This window comes from Falco cherrug, chromosome 10, assembly GCF_023634085.1.
Source record: "Falco cherrug isolate bFalChe1 chromosome 10, bFalChe1.pri, whole genome shotgun sequence".
Lineage (NCBI taxonomy): Eukaryota > Metazoa > Chordata > Aves > Falconiformes > Falconidae > Falco > Falco cherrug.
This window is the reverse complement of record NC_073706.1, coordinates 10,780,136-10,801,431: the sequence shown is the minus strand read 5'-3', so window position 1 is coordinate 10,801,431 and position 21,296 is coordinate 10,780,136.

Sequence of the window (21,296 nt, the reverse complement as noted above, 5' to 3'; positions counted from 1 at the left end):
TTGTCTTTTGAAACTTTGAAGAATTGTTCTGCAAAAAACCCTAGAATCTGCCAAGGAAATGAAGAAAAGTAGCTATGGTCAGCAAGAGTGGTGCTGTAAGTTGGAAGGTGTGCATGAATGATAGTGTTTAATTAAGCGTTGTGCCGAGTTAACTGATAGCGGTAATTAGAGGAGCTTCCTTTAGATGGCAGCATGTGTTCACAGCTATTTGAGCAGGCTGAACAAATGGTTCACGTCAAAGATGCTTTGATTTTTTTGTCTTAAGCTGTGTCTGTGGTAGGATATCTTGCTGATGATTTTATGCATGTAAAGGCTATATAAAAAAAGTTAATTGTGGCTTTTTTCCTTTGCAGGCTAGTAAGTCCTAGTGTCACTACAAAGTGTATTCACCGCTGCCAGGAAAGCGGATGGGGTGTGCATACCTGTCTGTCTTCTGCTAAAGCCCAGCTGTACTGGGGCTGCCTTGCTGCTATTGATGTGGGCATTTGCACCCAGTTCATCTGGCACGGTCTCAGCTGCATGGCTGCTCCCTCCACGTTTATCAGCTACGATGCCTCTTCAATGCTGCCTTCTGCTCTGGTTTGCTCGGCTGAGTAAGAGGTCAGGTGAGTGCCACCAGTGCAAGGGATATGTAGGGAGTGTGTACGAGGGGCATGTTAATATATTTTCCATTGCTGGTAAATCATTATAACGTACCATGTAAAATTACTGTTTAATGGTAATTTAAGCTGTTTATCTGTGGAATCTTCAGTTAAATAGATTTTAGGGCTTTCAACAAGCAACATATTTGCTAGACTAATTTTAGAAGTCATTTAAGGTGAAGTGTGCCCATAGACCATGAGGAGTGGTCTGGCCCTTTGTGAGAGGGTGAGCTTGTCAGCTCCTGTAGATTTCCGTTATATTTTCTCCAAGTTAAGCATTGGCACAGCAGTGTGGAAAAGGTACGCAGTCAGCATTGTGACAAAAGACTACGTCTTTTCTCTGCACACTGTGATGTAAGATTTTACCATGAGATGACCTTTACGTACCATCTTAGTAGATGGCAGAGTAGATGAAGAAATAGTGGATTTCCAGCTGATTTCCATTTTTGTGAATGTTCCAAGAAATTTTCTGGAGCTGTCATCTTTAAGTTCCTGCCATCCTGTCCTTCATGGCCAAACTAATCATCTTCCTGTCTTTCAAATCTTTTTGCTGATTACCAAATCTGGATTAGGGAAACATGTCTGCTGTCTGTCAGTACGTCTACTGAAGATCTTTGCCATGACTACTTTTTTTGTTAGTTAAAATGAATTTGGTTATTTAACAATCTCACAACCGTACTGCAAAGATAACTAACAAAAAGTTGAGACGGGAATTTTGTTGTTGCAAGGAAGCCCAGCTGTCTCTCAACCATAGCTATGTTGTCTCCATCGTACAGATGAGTGAGTTGATACACAGAACAAAATTAATCTCTGATTTAATCATTTTGCCATCAGGAGCAATGAAGCTCACTGATGATACAGTATGCTCCTGCTTATTACTAGTTTAATCTCACTGAACTCAGTTCTAGAAATAGAAAGCTGGGGTGTTGCAGCATGTAATGATTAAGTTACATTAGCAAAAGGTGGTGAGTAAATGGGCAAGGACCTAATGACGTTAAGCCAGTGCTGTTAATCACTTCCAGAGACATTAAACTCAGAATATTAAAACTGAAATAACATAACTTCTTACAGGTCAGTGCTTAAGGTGATATGAAGGCACCATGGCAGCATGACTAACAGCTATGGGCCTGAGTGGTAGCATAGCACCTCGTAAGGAGGAAACACAGAGAGTTTCATCTGGTGGTCATGGAAGGTTCATAAAGGAGATACAGACTCCATAGTCTTAAGACCTTTCTAAAGTCAGAAGAGTAAAATGAATGACGTTTTCCTTTGACACAAATAGAGGCCCCTTTTGCTGTCTTTCCCACTGAATGCAAGGTCACTCCACGTGGTTGCGAATGGATGACTCAGTTATGGCTGACACCATTATATATGGTCAAACAGTAACTTCCACTCACACAGTTTAATATCAGGTTTTTGTTTTAAGAAACTGAATGTGCATTTGAAAGCAATTTACATTAATACAGTATGTCTGCAGGCAAACATCATTCCCTGTTGTTGTGCTTTTCAACAGCCCAGCTATTGTTTGAAGTTAGTCACTGAAACAGTTGGACTCTGTCTGGTGTTATGGGTGTGTGATCGTTACAAAATGGTAAAGAATTTTCTGACAGTTTTGTTTCAATCTGTTTTCACTTTGAATTGGCACTTGACAATGAAGGATTTAATTTCTTTCCTGTTTGGTAGTTGACTGCTTGAGTTACCTCTGTAAGTGATTTTCTTTATTTTTAGATTTGGGTTTTTTTCTAGATTTGGTCCAATATTGGGGTTGGGTTTATCCCTGACCTGTCCACGTAACATTTGCAGCTAATGGCAGGAATGCAAAGACAGAGTGACATTGCTGTTTGTTTTGGTAAGAAAGAGCCTTGCTTTTTTGACCAACTAATTAAATGGTAGGTAGCAGCTAATGGTGATTATAATTAAGCCTCAGAATTGCCATCCTTTTTCTGGAAGAATTGTATGTGGAGAGAACTAAGCTATCCTCCCTTTAAGGCAAAGATGATTTTTCATTGTTCTGTTTGTTACAGTAACTCATCAGCTATTTCACTGTGGAGTCAGTTATAAAACTGTTTATAGTAGTTATTTTCCCATCTATTTTAAATGTTCTGCTCTTTGAACTGAGTCCTTTATCCCTTCATCATTTAGCATTACTGACTGCGAATTGAAACTGCTTAATTTTAAATGGGCTGTATCCTGCAGGCCATACCCTCCCACAAAACTTTTGCAGGAGTTTTACTTTAATAACAATTATGTGATAATATATGTCTTGATAACATTAATGTAAGACTACGCTCCATCTTTGCATAGGTCTACGTTTATAGTAAATCCATTTAGTTCAGTGAATTCATTCCAGTTAGATGGGAGCTGAGACAGTGGTCTCTTCCTTTTGGGGCTAACTTCCAAAACTGATGCATAACCAACAGATCCCGCTGAAGACTGAGATACTCAGCACCTTTTAAGATCAGGCAATGCGTCTGTACTTTGCGTACAAAAAGATTTTTTTTCTGCATCTCTTGAAATTCCTAAGAGAAATGCAAAAGTGTGCAAGGGTGCCTGCTGGCTTCATCTTGACAGAAGAATAGTATAGGAGTGAACTGCTGTTCATTCTGGGGCTTGCGGCTCCGTCTGGCAGATGCAGGCTAGCTACGGGAGGTCATATGTATGGGCAGGCAGGCTGTCTTAATCGTGGAGTTTTCTCTTTCTCAGAAGCAGATGATTGAATAGAAACAATGCATTGCTTTCCCCATTTCATGATGAAGACTGACAGTTTGTAGGAGATGAGTCAAAGGTTACTGATGAGAAGATCCATCCAGATAATTGCTGTAATTGCACCCTGAGGATACAGTTCCTATCACAAAGCGTTAGGCAATGATTCTGTTTGTACATATATACTTGGCAGTGAACTTCATCATATGCCTTAAATCAAGAAAGTTACTTCATGAGATATAAATGGATAAAATTCTCTTTACTTTTTCTTAATCCTATCATGTTTTCTTCTGTTGGCAGGTAAGTAGGCAATAGTCACATTCTAAAATAGAGAAGCAGTTGTGATTTAAACATAAAAATACCATTTATTGTTAAATTATTTGAATACATTAACTGTTATTTCACAGCAAGAACAATAAGCAGCATGATTATCCTGCTAATTCATATTTATGCTACACATAATTAATAAAATTTAATTTGAAAGTGTATATCTTTCTTACAATGATTGGTTCATATTTCTTGAGTTTTTCCAGTGACTTCTTTACAATATAATGCAAAAAGCTTTGTTGTTTGAGAGTGAATAGTTACGGACAGGACATAGACAGCATCCCTGCCCCAAAATTATTTCTTTATTCCACCTCTCCACAAGGCACAGAAATCTGCAATGCCAAAGCATCAGGATGAAAAGTCATACTGGGGAATGAGAGGTAATGAAAGCACATAACATTTCTCAGCATCAGTAGTTGCTGTTAAATAAATACTCTACTATTACAAGATAAAACTCAAAAATTTGTCTCATAACAGCTAGGGAGCAATTTTAGATATGGTGGCCCTAGCTTCTTAAACCTATACGTGAGAGGAAGCTGAGACTGTTTGGATTTCCTAGAAAACACACAAATAATTTTAAAGGTATTTAATTGTGTCAAAATGCATTGAAATATAAATGTAACTTTCAGAAGCGTCAATGGCTCAGTCTGTGGCAGGGGTGGGTGGTGCTCTCGTACCTGATGGTATACCCAGGTGAACAAAATCTTGTGTGCTCCAGCCTGTTTGTGAGTGCATCTGACCTGAAAGCAAGCCTGAATTTTAGAACAGCCACTGTTTAATGGGTGTGGACAAAGCTGCTTTGTGTAGTGTCCACTGAAATCATTGATCAAAGATTAATTTTTATTTTTCAGAACTCAGGTTGGTCTGTGGTTGTTTATGAAACCAGTAAAAGTCCCTCTAAGACTTTAAAAGAATGAGATTCATGACCAAATCCTATTTTTAGAAACTGGAAATTTTTTGGTTTTAAGTGCTCTGACTTGAGAAAATATATCGTGCCTGAACACATGTGTACTCTTGCTTAATAAAGAAGTAACTTACGTAAGTCCTTGCACTGCATGATACAGAGACCATTAGGAAGGAAGGAGTGAGGAAGTGATGAAATTTATTCTATAGCCCACACTCCCTGGGACACACATCTAGCCTGGGTATCAGCCCAAACTGGGCACATAAGTTTATTTACATTTACTATAATGCTTAGCTGTTAGGAATGTCTTTTCCTTTTGAATATGACTCAATTTTTCATGCCTACACTCTTAGAAAGAAACTGTAAATAGTATTGATCGATCACTGACAGCGAACTGTTCCTTGCAGCATAGACTCTAGATTAACCGTCCGTTCTGAGCTTATATTCATGCCTTACAGAAGATACAAAAATAGTGACATCATTCAATGCTTCTCTCTAGTGTTACAAAACAAAGCTAGTCTCATGCTTCTCACTGGGTAGGACTAGAGTCCAAAAGCTTTGTGGTTGCATTGCTAAGTGAAACTACAGAAATAAGTAACACCATTATCTGTCAGCCCTTGGCACTTAGGGTTTAATTATATGAAGAATAAGAAGTCTTGAACGGAGGTTGTGCTCACTGAGAAGTAGTTGAAATGGCAGAAACCAGCACAAATACAAAAATCAGGTTGTTTTTTACCTCAGACAACAGTTTATGCTTGAATGTTGTGTATACCACAGAATGTTTCCTATTTTAATAGACTGTTTCTTTGCCCATAGAGGAATTTTTCTTCTCCCTTTCTCTCTCTCTTATTTTTTTGGTTTTATTTGTTTGGTTTTTTACCAGAGGTCCAGGGGATTGGAAGCAAAATGTTTCCTTTTGAAAGGACTTATAATGTTCATTTTCTGACAGAACTACATAAAGAATCTTGATTAGCCAACCGTTAGTGAGGAAGGTAAGTAAGCATCCAACATTATGTATGATCCTGTCTATTAACAGACATTTACATTTGCTGTTCAGGCTGTGTGTTCCATATATCAGATTTCTATGGTTACCAGAAGCTGACAGAATAAAGAAGTGCAGAGGTAACCTTGTGCTGCTTTAAACAAAGACTTGTTCCTCTCCAGTGCACTCTGGGGCTGATCTGCATGTTGAGGCATGTTCCTTTCCTACTGACACTTGTACAAAGGCAGCAGAATACCATTTTCTAGAAACTGCTTTAGGTTTTTTCAGTCTGCTGTTATTTACTCCTTCATAGATTTTTCTGCTCAAACTCAAAGAAAATGCCGTAGGAAAGACATGTACCTTTCTTTAGAGTACATGCCAGTGTAGGTATTATAATAATAAAGCTTTGCTCTTACATTGCAATTTATTAAGTTTCTTTTTTATTCAGTTAAACTATTATGAGACTTTTCACACTGGTAAAAGCTGCAGTATCAGAGACACAGTGTTTACATCACATAACTGTGATGAAAGTATTAATTTTAACTTGACTTTACTATCATGAAATAAGTAGGTGGTAACAGTCATAAGAAAAATTGTGCCGACATTACTACATTTAGAATGAGATTATACAAATTGTTTATAGGTTTCAGACTCCATTTAGTACAGTAGAATATGTATGCAATCTGTAAAATTCAATGATCCCCTGCTTACTTTGGTAGAAATTCCTTTGAAATAACAAACGTATAATTCAGAATAGAATTTTCCATTTTTATATTAGTTCAATAACAGAACAACAGTTTGATGTTATGGTTGTTCAGTTTATGCCTTTTGCCACTTATTCCACTTATTCAGCCAAATGTATAACAATACTTTGTGCCTACCACAGACCTTGATATTTATTCATAATCCATTCAGTGTTTATAATTCAAATATACTCTTAAAAGCCGCCACAAAGCTCTTGCTCATGGGAAACTAAGACTTACACCAAACATATTTACCACTACTAAAATCTATTTGATGAGCGATTTGAAAAAAAATCTTCTTAAAATACAGCATAAGAGAACTGCAAAGACTGGAGATTGTCTTCTTAAGACAGCTGCTGCACAGGAGCTCTGGCAGCTCTTTTTGCTGGGAGTTTTTTGAGGAGACGACAAACATGGCCAAATTAGCTAGAATGCTGGAAGTTCAGTCAAGGATACTGCCTTAAATAGTTCAACCAGAAAAGGACAAAGCTTTCCCTAAGAAAAGCCCTTTCAGAATTCCAATTGCAGTAACAATTTCTAATAAGTAACTATCAAATATAGTAATTTTTCTGTGGTTTTGATTTACAGGTGATTATTGGAATGTTATGAAGTCAGATTCAGCCCTCCTAACTGTGAAAAAAAGACTAATGCAAAAATATATAGCTGAGAGTAAGCCTTGGTTAATATTGTTTTCTTATGCTAGGTTATGGTTTTTTTCTATTCGTGCTGATAGGTCATAGCTGGGGAAAAAAGGTTCATAACAAGACACTAAAATTTAAAGGAAAATGTGTTCATTATTAGGCGGCTTCTACTGTGTGATGGTTTTTACTTCTTGTCAAATACCTGCTAATTGACCTTCTCTAGGCTATGATAATACTGACCTAAAGAGCATGGGAGATTATATTTTCCAATATAGGAATAAAATTCAATATTTACTCATAAATCATAGAATACCAGGTCGGAAGGGACCTCAAAGATCATGTGGTCCAATCTCTCTTGGCAAAAGCATGGTCTAGACAAGATGGCCCAACACCCTGTCCAGCTGGATCTTGTATCCAGTGTTGGGGAATCTACCACTTCCTTGGGGAGATTATTTTAATGGCTGATTGTTCTCATTCTGAAAAATTTTCCTCTTGTGTCCAATTGGAATCTGCCCAGGAGTAACTTGTACCCATTACCCCTCATTTTTTCCATGTGACTCTTTTTAAAAAGCAAGTCTCCATCTTCTTTGGAGCCGCCCTTATAATACTGGAACATGGTGATAAGGTCTCCCCTAAGCCTTCCTTTCTCAAAGCTGAAGAAACCCAGTCCTCCCAGCCTTTCCTCAGGTGGCAGGCTTCCCAGTCCTTTGATCATCTTTGTGGCCCTTCTCTGGATCCTCTCTAGGCTGTCTGCATCTTTTTTGCATAGTGGGGACTGAAGTTGAACACAGTAGTGTGGTCTGACAAGCACTGAGTAGGATCATGATTTATCTGCTGGTGATGCCCTTGCTGATGCAAGCCAGCATCCTGTTGGCTTTCTTTGCCACAGCAGCAGCATATTGTGAGCTCCCGTTGAGCTTGCTACCAGGACCCCCCAGGTCCCTTTCCACAGAGCTGCTCCACAGCCAGGTAGATCCCAGCCTGTGCTGCACTCCTGGGTTATGTTTTCCCAGGTGCAAAACCTTACACTTGTCCTTGTTGAACTTCATAAGGTTCTTGTCAGCCCAATCTTCCAGCCTATCCAGCTCTCCCTGCAGGGTGGCCCTCCTTTCCAAAGTGTCCACTTCCCCACTCAGTTTGGAATCACCAGCAAACTTCAGCAGAGTGCACTTGATCCCATCATTCAGATCACTGAAGAAGATATTAACAGCACGGGGCCCCTGGGGACCCCACTTGATACAGGTTGCCAGTTTGGAAAGGAGCAATTTACCACCACCCTCCGGGTGCAGCCTGTCAGCAGCCACCCAGCACAGACCACTTGTCCATATCCTAAGGCATTACTTTCTCTCGGAGGCGGCTGTGGAAATTTTATCAAAAGCCTTGGAGAAATCTGAGTGGACAATGTCCACTACTTGCCCCACATCAGCTGAGCAGGTTACATTGTTGTAGAAGGTGACCAGGTCTGTGAAGCACAATTTGCTCTTGGTGGTTGCCCTTTTATATTTGTTCTTGCTCGGTTGTGAGGAAAACCGGGAGGAGTGAGGTTGCAGCATGCAAGTCACAAAACAAGAAAACATTGAAACTGCTGTAGATGTAGGCCCTCGTAGTTAAGTCAGTTTGAGCTTGTTCAGGAGAACACAGAAGTTAGCTTGAACATTCACTTGTGCTAGAAATTTCTAAAGGATAGCAGCAACCTAGAAGTTTTCAAGGTGCAATTGGACAGGGTGCTAGATGATCTTATCTAGGCTCTTTTTCCCAAAAAAGCTTGAATGACATGATGGTTTGAGGTCCCTTCCAGTCTGGGCTGCTCAGTGATTCTATGATTTGTTTTTGCATTTCAAGAGCAGTCAAGTGCTTTTTGATGTCTTGCTTGGTGTTACAAATAAAGGCTTATCAGAGGTCAGTTTTGGAAGCTTCTGACAGCTGGTTAGGGGTGGCCAGTGTGAGTGAGGTTGAGCAAACCCTTGTGTTGCCAGGGAATTTAGATAGGCTGGGCTGGAGATAGGTGCGTACTGGCAGCCTGCAAAGGCTGACCCTTCTTTTTGTGCCTCAAATGTAGCACTTGAGTTTAGCCCCCCTGGCTTGCCATTAGGCTTCAGCATTTTGGGTCATATTTGGAGGGGAAAATTGGCATGACTGATGCTGGGCATCCTTATTTTTCTCTTCTGGTGCTCTCTCAGGTGAAATGATCACCTACCACCCCATCTTCTGGCTCAAATGTTCCATGCTAGCTTGCCCCTGGTTCTCACATACATGCTTCCTGCTGCACCACTATCACAGCCAACATGTGTATCTGATACTGCGAATGTTCAGCCTTTCACTCCCATTCTCTCATCTCAAATCCCTTCAGCTGCCACAAAGGCTTTACAGAAGTTCCAGTCTCTCCCAAAGTGCCATATGTGTGGGTGCAACCCCCAATCTGTTAATTAACATTTTCAGGCACAGACCAGTTTCTAATCATGTAGGTAGATAAGGGCTATACTCAGCCCACTTGTATGAAAGCATAGTTTTCAAATGCCAAAAGTAGGAACAATTCTGTGGATCATTTCTCGCCATCCCTTTGCAAATGCAGCCCCTCATTATGGTGTTACATTTGCCTCAGCAAAGGGTTAACACAGGCTGTGCACAGCCAGTCCCCTTACTGCCTCTGCTAAAGAAACATTAATTATAGAGAGCCCTAAGGATTCAGAGCAGCTAAAAAGGCTGGGTAGTATTTAAAACCAAGACAGTCAAATAACTGGTTGGATTTGATCTCTAATAAATTACTATGTTCTGATGATAAAATTCAGCAAGAGTGTGACAGTCAGATGGGAAGGTTGGCAGCAAAAGTTTTAAAAATAAGTAGCCTTAAATTGCAGGAAAGTACAGCAGGCAGCTCCTTGGAGTCCTTTTTGTCTGCGCATTGTGTGTCTGAGGAGGCAGGCAGCCTGCTGGCAAGCTTTTGACCTTTTGTGTGCAAAATAAAATATGCAGGTGCAATAGTGTGACTGCACAACGGGTGACAGTGACTTTCAGCTGTGGGTCTGTGCACTGAGGGCCCCACAGGGCTGCCAGGGGAGCTTCAGATTAGCTCCGTTAAACCCGAGATGGACAGTGAGAGGCTATGGCTGTAAAGGCTTGCAGAGTATGTTTCCTACAAATATTCTTGTATTCAAAGCCTGTAAATCAGCTGATGGAAAACTTGTTTTAAATTGTCTTGCTGATAACTGGTCTAACTCTGATTGCTCTATTCATATTTCAGTCTGGAGTAAGTCTTCTCGGGGCAGTTGAGTTTAGTTCAATTACATTGCTGCAGCCATGAGAGGAAATCCATCCCTGCACGGTATGGAGTTCTCAGTAGAATTGTATTTGGAGAAAACTAGGACAAATTTATATCGAGACAGTTAAAAGCTCCTTTTACCACAATATCTGAGCAGCTTATAACCTTCTACATGCTTTTCATCAGAAAAAAAATCTGTGAAATTGGGGAAGCATTATTGTCTTTTTTGAATGTTTTTGGAGCTGATGAAGTGGAAGACTTACTATCTAGAGAAGTTTATGAGAGAGAAAGCCATGCTAAGCTGTAGGCTGATGCAGCAGCATTTTTTCTTATGAAAACCTTGTCACAGCAAGCAAAATATAGGGATATTTTTGAGGAAAAGGAAATGTTAGCTGTTATTCTGATGTTTCCTTGCTCTCCTTAGTTTCACATGAGATTCTTTCTGCATGGAGGATAAGTTTTGTGTAATTTTTGCTTTGTAGCCTAAGTGTTGTTTGGTCTATCTTAAATTGTTGTCAGCTGTCTCTTTTTTATGCAAAGGATATAATGGTTTCTTTTTTTTTCCCAAGACAAGTTTTAAAGCTTAAACTATACCAAATTAAGCAAATTCATTGTGTAGCTTGTATTACTACACTCTGTACCTTAAAGAAACATTAGTTGCTTGAGTCTGAATTATTTATGTCGAAGAGGAAAATATATTTTCAGATAAGCTGTCGTTACAGACATAAGCGTTTTCGGGCCATGTGCTAATTACTTAAATGAAGTAGCAATTTCATAATTTATGTAGCAGATAAGAATATATCATTAATTGGTCACGTTTTCTAAAATTTGTTACTTGTACATATCAATAAAGTAGGATTTAAGCCTGTCCCTTTAAAAGAAAGGACAAATAACTATATTTTACGTTGTTAGAATTAATATAATGCTTTCCAGCACTTCAGCAGAATGAGCATAAAGAATCCTTTTTAGTGTATCCCTGTTTTAAAGGTGACTTAGGAAGCATTTTTGGAAGTTTTATTTATTGACCTAGTTTTATTACTTAATAGTAAAAGAAGAAAGACAAAAGGGTCTTTTTTTTCTCACCCTTTTAGAAATTTAAACTTTAGTCCTGTGGAAAAAGAAAAGGAAAAAAAAACCAACCACAACAAAAAAACTAAAAACCGAGGTAGCTTCTGTCTATAGGAGAACAAACAAACTTATGGTGAGCGTACTGTATTAGGATACCTTTTGATTTTGTATGCCACAGTATGTTATTTTTAATTTTTCATAGTTTTAGCTTCATGAAGGCTTTTAATGTAACTGTTCCTGAAAGAACTTTACAAATCACATATGGGGAACCTTGCAAGCAGCTGTTTCCTGCAAATGTGTTGGAGGAACCCTCTTCAGATGTCTTGCTTTTCCTTATCTCCCCATTGAGAGATCTTGCTGGGCCAGACTGGAAGGTTGGAAGTGTCTTATTAAGACCGATCTTCTAACAGTGAAGAAGTAGCATGTACCATCTCTGACTGTCCTGGTTGTCAGAAGCAGATCAGACAGCAGTTTAGCTAACTTCCCCCAGGATGGACCAGGCAGTGCCTGAGCTGGTTGATTCCAAGACATATGAAAATTTGATCAGGCAATGAAAAAGTCTTGGTGAACTCTGGCAAGGTTCTGCATCTGGGTTTTGTTCTGGCTTTTGAACAAATTGAGGAGTGACACCTCTGTGTCCACTTTTCCACTCTTTTCTTGGGAGTACTTTATGCTTGAAAACCTATCTGAGGCTGTGTTGGGTTATAGTCCAAATTCCTAAAATAACTAAGTAAAATGAATGAGAAGTGACTAATTTCGAACATGATAAAGGTACTATAGCTAGAAAGGTGACAGTGACGTTGGGAATGTCAACACTGCAGTGGCTGGAGAAATATGTATTCTCAGTTCTCCCTCTACAAGAAGTGACAAGAGTCCTGGGTGTCTCTGGAAAAAGAAAGTTGCTCTACTCAGATATTCAGTGTTTATCAGATCAATAGTCATATAAACAAAGCTGAAGAGTTCTCAGAGTGTAATGTTGTTGTTACTCCTCCAGAGTTTGTCAGTTGTTCAGGCATGAAAAATCACCAGTTTCTGCTGGGGAAAAAAAACCCACACGGTACCAGACACCCCTGTCTTTGTAAATCATAGGGGAGCACCTAAGGAATTTACATAGAGAATCATGAATCCAAAGTTGTATCTGTTGATAGATCATATTTAAAATCAATTTTTAGCTTCCATGCTCTTATCAAAATATTGTTTTAAAAGATTAAAGGACATGGGTTTGGAAGTTTAAATAACCTATGCAGAGAAATTTGTATTTTTGTCTAGGTTTTTCAGCTACAACCAGTTCTAACTATTATCTGCTGGTGGCACCATTACACCAGAAGAATTTAATATCCATGTCTTAAACAGAAAAAATGCCACAGATTACGCATTTCAATCTGATTTAATGGGGGGGGGGGGGAAGTCTTTTTAAAAATTTCTGTGTAGTTTGATGTCAGTTGAACTGTTTAGCTTGTTGGCTGTCTCAACAACAGATGTTTTTTAAACAGGTGATTGCAACAGATTTTTTGGACTGAGCATGCCAACATGGCTCAAGCAGTTAATAAGGAAGGGAAGAACAAACACTTGTGGAGCTGAATACAGATATTGAGATTTTTACATGAAATGTATGTGATACTGCTGAAATCTGGTAAGACCTAGTACCTTGAGATTCTGGCTCTCCTGTCAGGACAGGGCTTACTCTTTCAGATCCAGCTGCAGGGCTGATCGTAGTCTACACTAGTGAGCTTCAGAGAGGACCAGGTCACACAAAGACCTGCAGCACTCTGTCAAAAAAAGGTCCACATCCAAGGCAGCTGGAAAGCCGGACACTAGCAGCTGGCGAGGCTTTGGCTATTTCTACCCATACGTTAAAATTGCTCACTGTAGGGCTTCAAGAGCTGTTACCTCTGAAAACACCACTCACTCCTGTCCCCAGCACTGAGCTGCTCGGTGTGCCCTTTGGGCAGCAGCAGAGCCTGGATCCTATCCTCACTAATGAAGCCTCCTGTGAATCTGGCATTTTGATGGTATAGGGCCTTTGTGGGTGACACTTAAATAAATGAGTTTAATAAGGAACCTAATGATGATGTAACAGGGAAGGAAATTGTCTGGCGGCATCACCTAAAGCGGGTGATCCTTTATGCAATCATACTCTGGTTTTTTCCTGCATCAGAAGTATTTCTACATTGAGTTTTATTTCTCTCTTTTTTTTTTTTTTTTTTTTTTCCCCCCTTTCAGGAATCTTGGCTAAATAAATAAAAGACTAATTTGGAACTTGGTTCATCTTTTGGATGCTGATGATTATTCTTTGACACTTGGCTTTTCTAATTGTAAGTGGGTAGGAACAAGGCCCTCAGTCTTACATCTCTTGTCTAAATTTTGACAAGGGTTTGGTTTGTGGTATGATCTATTGATAAAAAGCTTCCTGGTAGCTCTTCGTTTGCTACAGAATGATTGAGCACAGGTACATTAGCTTTTGTCTGTGGGGTAACCACAACCATTTGTTTTTGTTGGCAGCTAAAATGCAGCTGATTCTGTTCCCTTCACAAGCTTATACTTGTGTGAAAATCTATGGATTAACAACGAGACCTCATTTTTGAAGCATGTAAGCTGTATTTGTATGTGTAGAAAGTAAAGGGGGTTTTTGATTTGTTTTTCATTTAATGGGCACTGTACATTCAGTCTTTGACTACAGCTTATATCCATTTTATGTATGGCAGTTGGATATATGTATATTTAATGCCTGTACCAAATCTTTATGCTGCCTTAAGTTTAATTTTTAAGGAAGATATTGATTGCTGCGGTTGTTCTGTTGTTAATATTAGTGTGTGTTTAAATCACCCCCTGGCTCAGGAAGTGCCAGCAGTGCCGCTTGTAGCATGGAGGGGGTGTTCAGGTGGGCTGGCGTTGTCTTTACCGTGCTTGTAATGCTCCTCTCTGTGGATTTGCTGTTGGCTGCTGCTGGAAGCAGGTTAGAGTGTTTGGTGGCTCCCCCTCCAGCTGATGAATCACAGCAGTTGGTAGTTAAATAGTTATTTTCTGTGCACTTATTCACAGAAATAGATTACAGAAAGTGTTTTGGGTGTACGTTTTGCATGTGTTTAGTAACATTTTCCTGAATCTGTATTTCCTTTGTTTCTACATTCCCTTTCTGACACAGACCAAAACTTCGACGTGTGAAAATGTCTGAATTTATATTTTCAATTTTATTTACTTCACTGAGCTTTTCCTAATCCTTCATGTAATTTCCTAGATTTTTTCAGTATTGATATATAGAGATATGTAACAGTATGAGCTAATTGTATATCACAGTACACAATGTAGTTTGGCTTCTCCCATGGCTAGGAGGGGCAATAATTTCCAACACACAGAGTGGTAAGTATTTCTCCACACAGGTTTCTTCTAACTTCAGTTTTTAGCTTAATGCTATGAAGACTGAAAATGTTTAGTAGTTAGCTAAATTAATCTTTGTCCTCCCTGGAAGATGCAAACACTTCTAATTAAATGCATAATGGGTTCCATTAATTCAGTTTCGTACAAGGAAATAATTGCTGTAGTCATCTTCCTTTACTCAAAAATGGGAGAATCAACACAACACTTCAGTCCATTGTGAATGTCCTTATCCTTGGCACATGGTCCTGTATGTTAGGATTAAATGAGAAGTTGTGCAGTTTATAAATCCTCTTATAAACCTCAGTAATTTTCTTTTTCTCCCAATATTAGAAAACACAAATCCATCCCATGTTGCACTCTCTTTCTCATGGTTAATGTTGCTTTATATTGGGGCAGAAGTAATTTGTTCAAGACACATTGCTTATAGGACAGTGCCTAAAAATATCTCAAAAGGTCATTGCACATCAGACAGAAGGCAGCACTTGTTCCAGCCACTCGCGCTGAGAACTACAGGTCTTTGTTAATATTAATTGTGCATATTTTAAACGGTGCATGTTGTAAAAATACACTGCACAAACATGCAGCGATGAGCATTTTGTAAGCCCTGGGACTGGATAATGGAGGTCAGTTCTTCAATTATGATTTTAGGCATAAATGTTTGCTGTTCTTAACTTCAAGGCTTGTGAATTAGAGCCATATTGTGCGTATTCTTCCAGGAAAGTGGAGTATATTTCCACGCTCAGCATTTCCAAAAATACAAATAAAATAAAAATAGTAACAAAGATGTATAAAGTACCAAGAAGATTCAGGGCTAATCATTTGCACAAACATTCACCATGATTATGCTTATAATAGTAACCATATACACAGAACATGGGAAAAATTCTGCTGGGAGATCAAGGCCAGATTCCCTACGTGCTCAGAAGAAGCCAAACTGCCGTGAGGAGGTAGACTTCCAGCCCCGACAGCCTCCTGTTCTTTCTGCCTGCCCTGGGAGCTGCTGGCTGAAGGATGCATCTGCCCGGAGGGTCAGCGCTGGCGGTGCAGCCTGCTGCAGCTGCCCCCCGGGCCAGCCCCCTCCCGCAGGGGCTGCAGATGGCTGGCAAAAGGCAGAGGTGGCAGACTGCTCCGTGGGCTGACGTTAGGATCCAGCATCCAGCTGGGTTGTCCCCAGGGGTTATCTTCTTTCTTACAGAGGTGGTACAACTGGGAAAGGGGGAAGTGAAATTGAAAACTAGCTCCCAAAATGTAATACACGCATACATTCGTCTTTTCTGACATCCCTTCTCGTGAGCCCAGGCAAAATCAAAAGACAGGATTCTCTCCTTTTGTAGAGGGACGTTATCTAAGAATGATGTTTTTACTTTAAAAACCCTGATTCTGAGACTTTTATATGTCTCCAGAGAAAAGGCTGCAATATTTGAAAGGCTATTTCAATGTTAAACAAAGAAACCGTAACACCTGGACACCATTCCCGTCAAGGCTGTCGCACTGTAGCATGCTTGGTTTGTTTTGTAATTTTTCCTTAATAAGAAAATGTTGAAAAGGTCTGATTCTGGCTTTGCATCAAAGGCAGTGAAGCTGTACATGTACGTAGTTGTTTATAATGTGACAGAGTGCTACATGGCAATTTACAAACCAAATTTATGTTGCTATTCAGTATGGCTTTTTTAAAAAACCTGGTGCATGAATGTGTTTACAATGGTAATTATTCACACATATTTGAAGAAAAAAGAATGCAGAAAGAATGAAGTGTGGTGAAAGCGTCAGCATCGCAAGTCTGGAAGGTGATGCTCTGTAGGTAAAGTAATTTCAGAAATTCTTTAAGTGGTACGGTTATGAAGATAGATATTAATTCCTTTTGGAAGAAAGATTGAGGTAGAGCAGATGAGGTGGTGGCCTAGAAAATGGTTTGAAAGGAAGCAATGTGCACATGTTGACATTTCCTGCTTTTACATAATTTTTTTAAAAAAATAACTTATGAAACAGCCTTAAGTGGAATAATTGTGTTTATTAGTGGGGTACGAAGACAAGCATTTCCAGCATCTCTGAAGGGCTGTCTTGTACCATATCTCCCTTCTATTGTGTTTAACAAGCCCGTTTCATCTCTGCCCAACACAGGCTTTTATTTCACTTTTGAGAAGGCAAGATGCCATGAACAAAAATTGAGCAGCATCTTTCACTTGCTGTGCCTACAACCTTTTCCACCTAGAGAGGTTAAATGTGAGCAGGGCTTTGACCACCTTCCAGCAGCTGCCCTTTTGAGGTGGAAAGTCATTGGCCCTGCCAGCCCTGGGCACAGGTTTCATCTGTCTCTTCCTCTGAGCACAATTACAATTCATCAGCTCATTCCCACTCTCCCTACCAGAGAATCAGATCCTTGAAGTAGGTTTGGGAGGGGAGGACGTTGGAAGGTTGAAGGCCAAGGAACATCTTTCTCCCTGGTCCCTCCCGGTATCCATCCATGCAGTCCCTGCCCCATGCACTGGATGCCTTCCACTTCTCTGGTCCCGAGATATCCCCTTGATATCTTTGCAAGAATCCCAGTTCCCTCCCTGAGCATCCCCCCAGGCATCCCGTAGCTCTGCAGATAATGTTCTGCTGTCTTTTTTTCGAGAAACACTTGAACATATGTTTTAGATGGAGATGCTGATGGACAGCAACATCTGCTGCTCCCAGCCAGCTCATACACTCTTATTTGGATTGTAATTACTTCATCGGCTGCGATCTGTGTCCTGTGTTTGCCCACTATCTGTTTCTGTCAGGTCTTCGTCTTCTACAAACTACCCATTATGTAGTGCTAATAATTAAATCTCCCCTCCGTTGGGCAGGTCTGAGCTGTGCAAGAAGGACCCTCCTTGTCCTTGCAGCTGCCAAAGAAGATGCCGCTTGTAATGATGCCTTAATCACCTGCCTGCCAGACAACGGCCGGGACCACCTATTTGTTTCAAACGAGCTATTTTAGCAGCTGTCAGATGCTAATAGCTTTCAGCTGCTGACAACCTGTGCCCTATGCAAACCAGTGGACATATCGTGGAAATGTGCATAAATATTCATGTGGGACTAACAAAACCAAAAGTGCAAGTACGGTTATCAGAGCTCTTGCATAAATATGTTGTAGCTGGCCCTGTTGTGTTGGTTTTAGTGTGACGAACGCAGGGCAAACATTTTGAGGTAATGCTCTCCTTTTTGTGTTTGTGAGGAAAAAAAAGCCAGCGAAGGTAGTGGGGCTGCAGGGGGGGGTGAGTAAGAGCAGAATTTGTGCCTCTGCATAACGTAGGCAGCTCTAGACCGGCACTGCTGTCTGTTGGGGGGGATGCACTGAAACCTGTTATTGAGAGAAAGGAGTTGCTTGTTTAATCATTCTGTTTGCATTTGTGTCTTGAACCTGCATATGATGATTTGGAACTTTCTTACCAGATCTGTGCTAGATGCTTAAGGAACACAAGGACCCAGTGATCGAGTTCAGAGTTCTAGGTTTTAAATTAACTAATTTCAAGAACAGGAAAGTATCTGGTTTAGTCAAGATTTGATAATTTCCTACTGTTCTAGCACCCTGAAGCCTCAAATCTTTGACATCAATAGAAATACTGTGAGTCAGTCTCTTTAGACAGACTGTCTTGCAAATTAATTCTGTCAATGTGTCTGCATGGGATGATTTTGAAAATATTTTGTTTGCAATGTGCTTTTACTTTCCTCAGCAGGTTCTGGATAGCCATGCTGAGAGGTGATGTTCAGATTAAAGTACATGATGGGGATGATGAAGGTTCTGTAACAACAGAGTCAATGGAAGATCATGATGGTCCTCTTGAAACTCTTCCTTGGCAGGTACCTATAAGGTACGTAAAAAGCCAGTGATATGCATTTGCTTATGTTTCTTTACCATGTCAATAACTTGCAGTAACATTCAAAATCTGTAAAATGTTTTTAATCAGTCTTCTCTAAAAGTAATTGATTTGGGGGAGACTACTAAACCTGTCTTTATATATCCCTTACCTTTTTAACCTCTACTGCCCAGAGTGAAGTTTACCATTAAAATTCACTAAAAAGTTGCTGTCTTTAGGACTGCATAAAAAGGTGCAAAGTGGGACAGGGGTTAAGGGATCTGCAAACTGTTGGGATGCAAGTGATTTTACTTATGAGTGCTTCAGTGGGAAAAATTCGCGCTGTGTTTTGGCTGCGGTCTGATTCTCATTTGCACTGACTCTGCTATATGCTGCTAGAATTGGTAGGATTCAGTCCTATAGTGGGACTGACCACATGAGAAATGATTCTTGGGTATGTGCAAAGACAGACTCTATGAAGGCATTCTGTTGATTAGCTTCATCTAAATCTGAAAATAATTATAAATTCTTGGAGGTATCTTAATTCCCTTGCATAATTAACCATATAGCCTGCCTATGTATATCTTCGTGGCAAAGAAGTCCTGTGAAAATGAAGTTAATTCAGTGTTTCAGATAGAGAGGGATATTTTAGTTAGAAATTGTTGTCATAATAGTTATACAAAAGGATTAAAATATTCTGTAACTTGGTATGAATAAAATATTAAGATACAGGTGTTGCTCATGAACCATCAAAGAGTTTTCCACTGTTTTATTAAAATAAAAAGCAGAGCTGTGTGCTAATTCTTTCCTTTGTTGCTTAAGGGAAATTTCAGTATCAAGTAGCCATATCCATATCATTTGAACAACAGTTGCAACTCATTGATGTTTAAAGTAAAATGTGCAACTACTGTAATCATCAAAACAGATGCAAATGTGTTGTCTGTTAAATGTAGCTCCCTATTTGCTGTCTCAATTAGAGTGAAAAACTAAGCAGATAATTAAAAACACAGGACCTATTCTTTCATTTTTCATAGTAATAGTTTATTCAGAAGCAAGCTGGAGTGGGCTCGGCCAGATGCAGTGGCAGCGTGAGTGAGGGTCCCTGCAGCAGCACAGCCAGCGCTCCCCTCTGCTGCTTTGGAGGTGGGAAAAGGACACGTCTCCTCCTGCCACCCTGTTCACTAACCCTTCTCCTGCCCCTGGGGACAGGAATGGCCTTTTAGTTCTGTTTACACCCGGCGGCATCCCAGTGCAAGTCTCTGCACATTTTTGTAAGTAAGCAATAACCAAAATAAATGACGTTTAGCATTTAGATCTCAGACCAGTGGTTTTGTTTGCGCAGGATACAGTGTAGCAGGTTAGATAAAATCCTGCTGAACTCCCTGAGCTCTGCCATCCCAGGCTTTGGGTGGCTGGAACCATTCCTCAGAGGGCTTTTTAACTCTGGGGGGAAAAAAAAAAAAAAAAAAAAAAAAATGTAATGGTATGAAGAAAGAGTTTACTTTATTCCTCATATTTCCAAACTAAACAATGCACATAGGTCGACGGTGCTTTTCTCTGCTTGGTGTTTCTGAGCTACTAGTGTAGCAACTGGAGTCCGCTAGGGATATCCATCAGAATGACTTCTGAGTGGAACTGCCCGGGAAAAGACTTGGGTTTTGATCAAATTAAAATTAAACTTCTGTTTAATTGATGAAATTAAATGAAATTGACAGCTTGGCTATCCACCTGGGTAAAAGGATCTTTCCAATTTCTGTAAGGTGCCTGCTGGTAACACCCCTGCCATGCCTGTGGTGGGGAGCTGTGCAGGGAGGTGCAGCCCCCCCTCCCTTCAGCTCCTGCAGAACAGGCTGCAAACGGGGAGGCCCAGGAGCTTCCCCATCTTTGCTGAAGGCCCTTCTAATTTTTTTCTTCCTGGATGGAGAAAGAAAATTAAATGGGTGAGGCCTCCTAGACAGGTTACTAATGGGATGAGAAACTCTGCTTCTAAAACACTTTCCTGGAAAAAGACTGTTGGTTGTTTTGGTTTTTTTTCTTTATTAGTATTTTTCCTAATCAGAAGACATCTTATGGAAAAGGATTTCCATCTTGTGGTCAGCTGTGGTAATAAAACACTCCTGCTGTTGTTTTTTTTAATAGCAAAACAAAACACTTTTAATAAGAAATAATGCAAATCAGTTGTAGTTCCTTGTGAAGGTAAATGCTGAAGACCTTACAAAGTCTACTTGTATTTGTACTCGGGTGTGTTTACCTATTAGGAGGTAAAATGTTTCAGGATTAGCTCCCTTCAGAAAGTCGTCTTTGGAACAAGACAGAATTGGAAAAGGTATAATATAAACTATTCCTGGCAGAATATTAAATTTTGACACATTGTACAGTATGTTGGCCTCAGGAACCATGCACAGGAGCCCAGACTCAGAATTATTTGTAGGATTAGCAGAAGAAAGGCAATTTAGTCCTGAACTTCTGGGAAAATTTCTATCTAGAGCCAAATATTGCTGCTAGGATTGTTTTCTATTCCAGGATGACTCAGGCTTAGTACAACGTCATCATAACTTCATGCAGATATTTGTTCTTCAGGAAAAATTTTGAAACTCATGCTGTAATCTCGAAATAGTAAAACGCCGCAGGGTTAAGTGCTGGAGTTCACTGGAAAATCTACTCACTTCAGTGGGAAAGATTTTTTTAACATATTAAAAACAAAACAAATTTGGAAAGGTCATTTTAAATATTAAGAACTGAGACTGAAGGGCAGAGCTGTGTGTGCTGCAGAAGTTTGGAGCTGTTGGCATTCAGGATCTAGCATAGGTTGTATGTCCAGTGCCC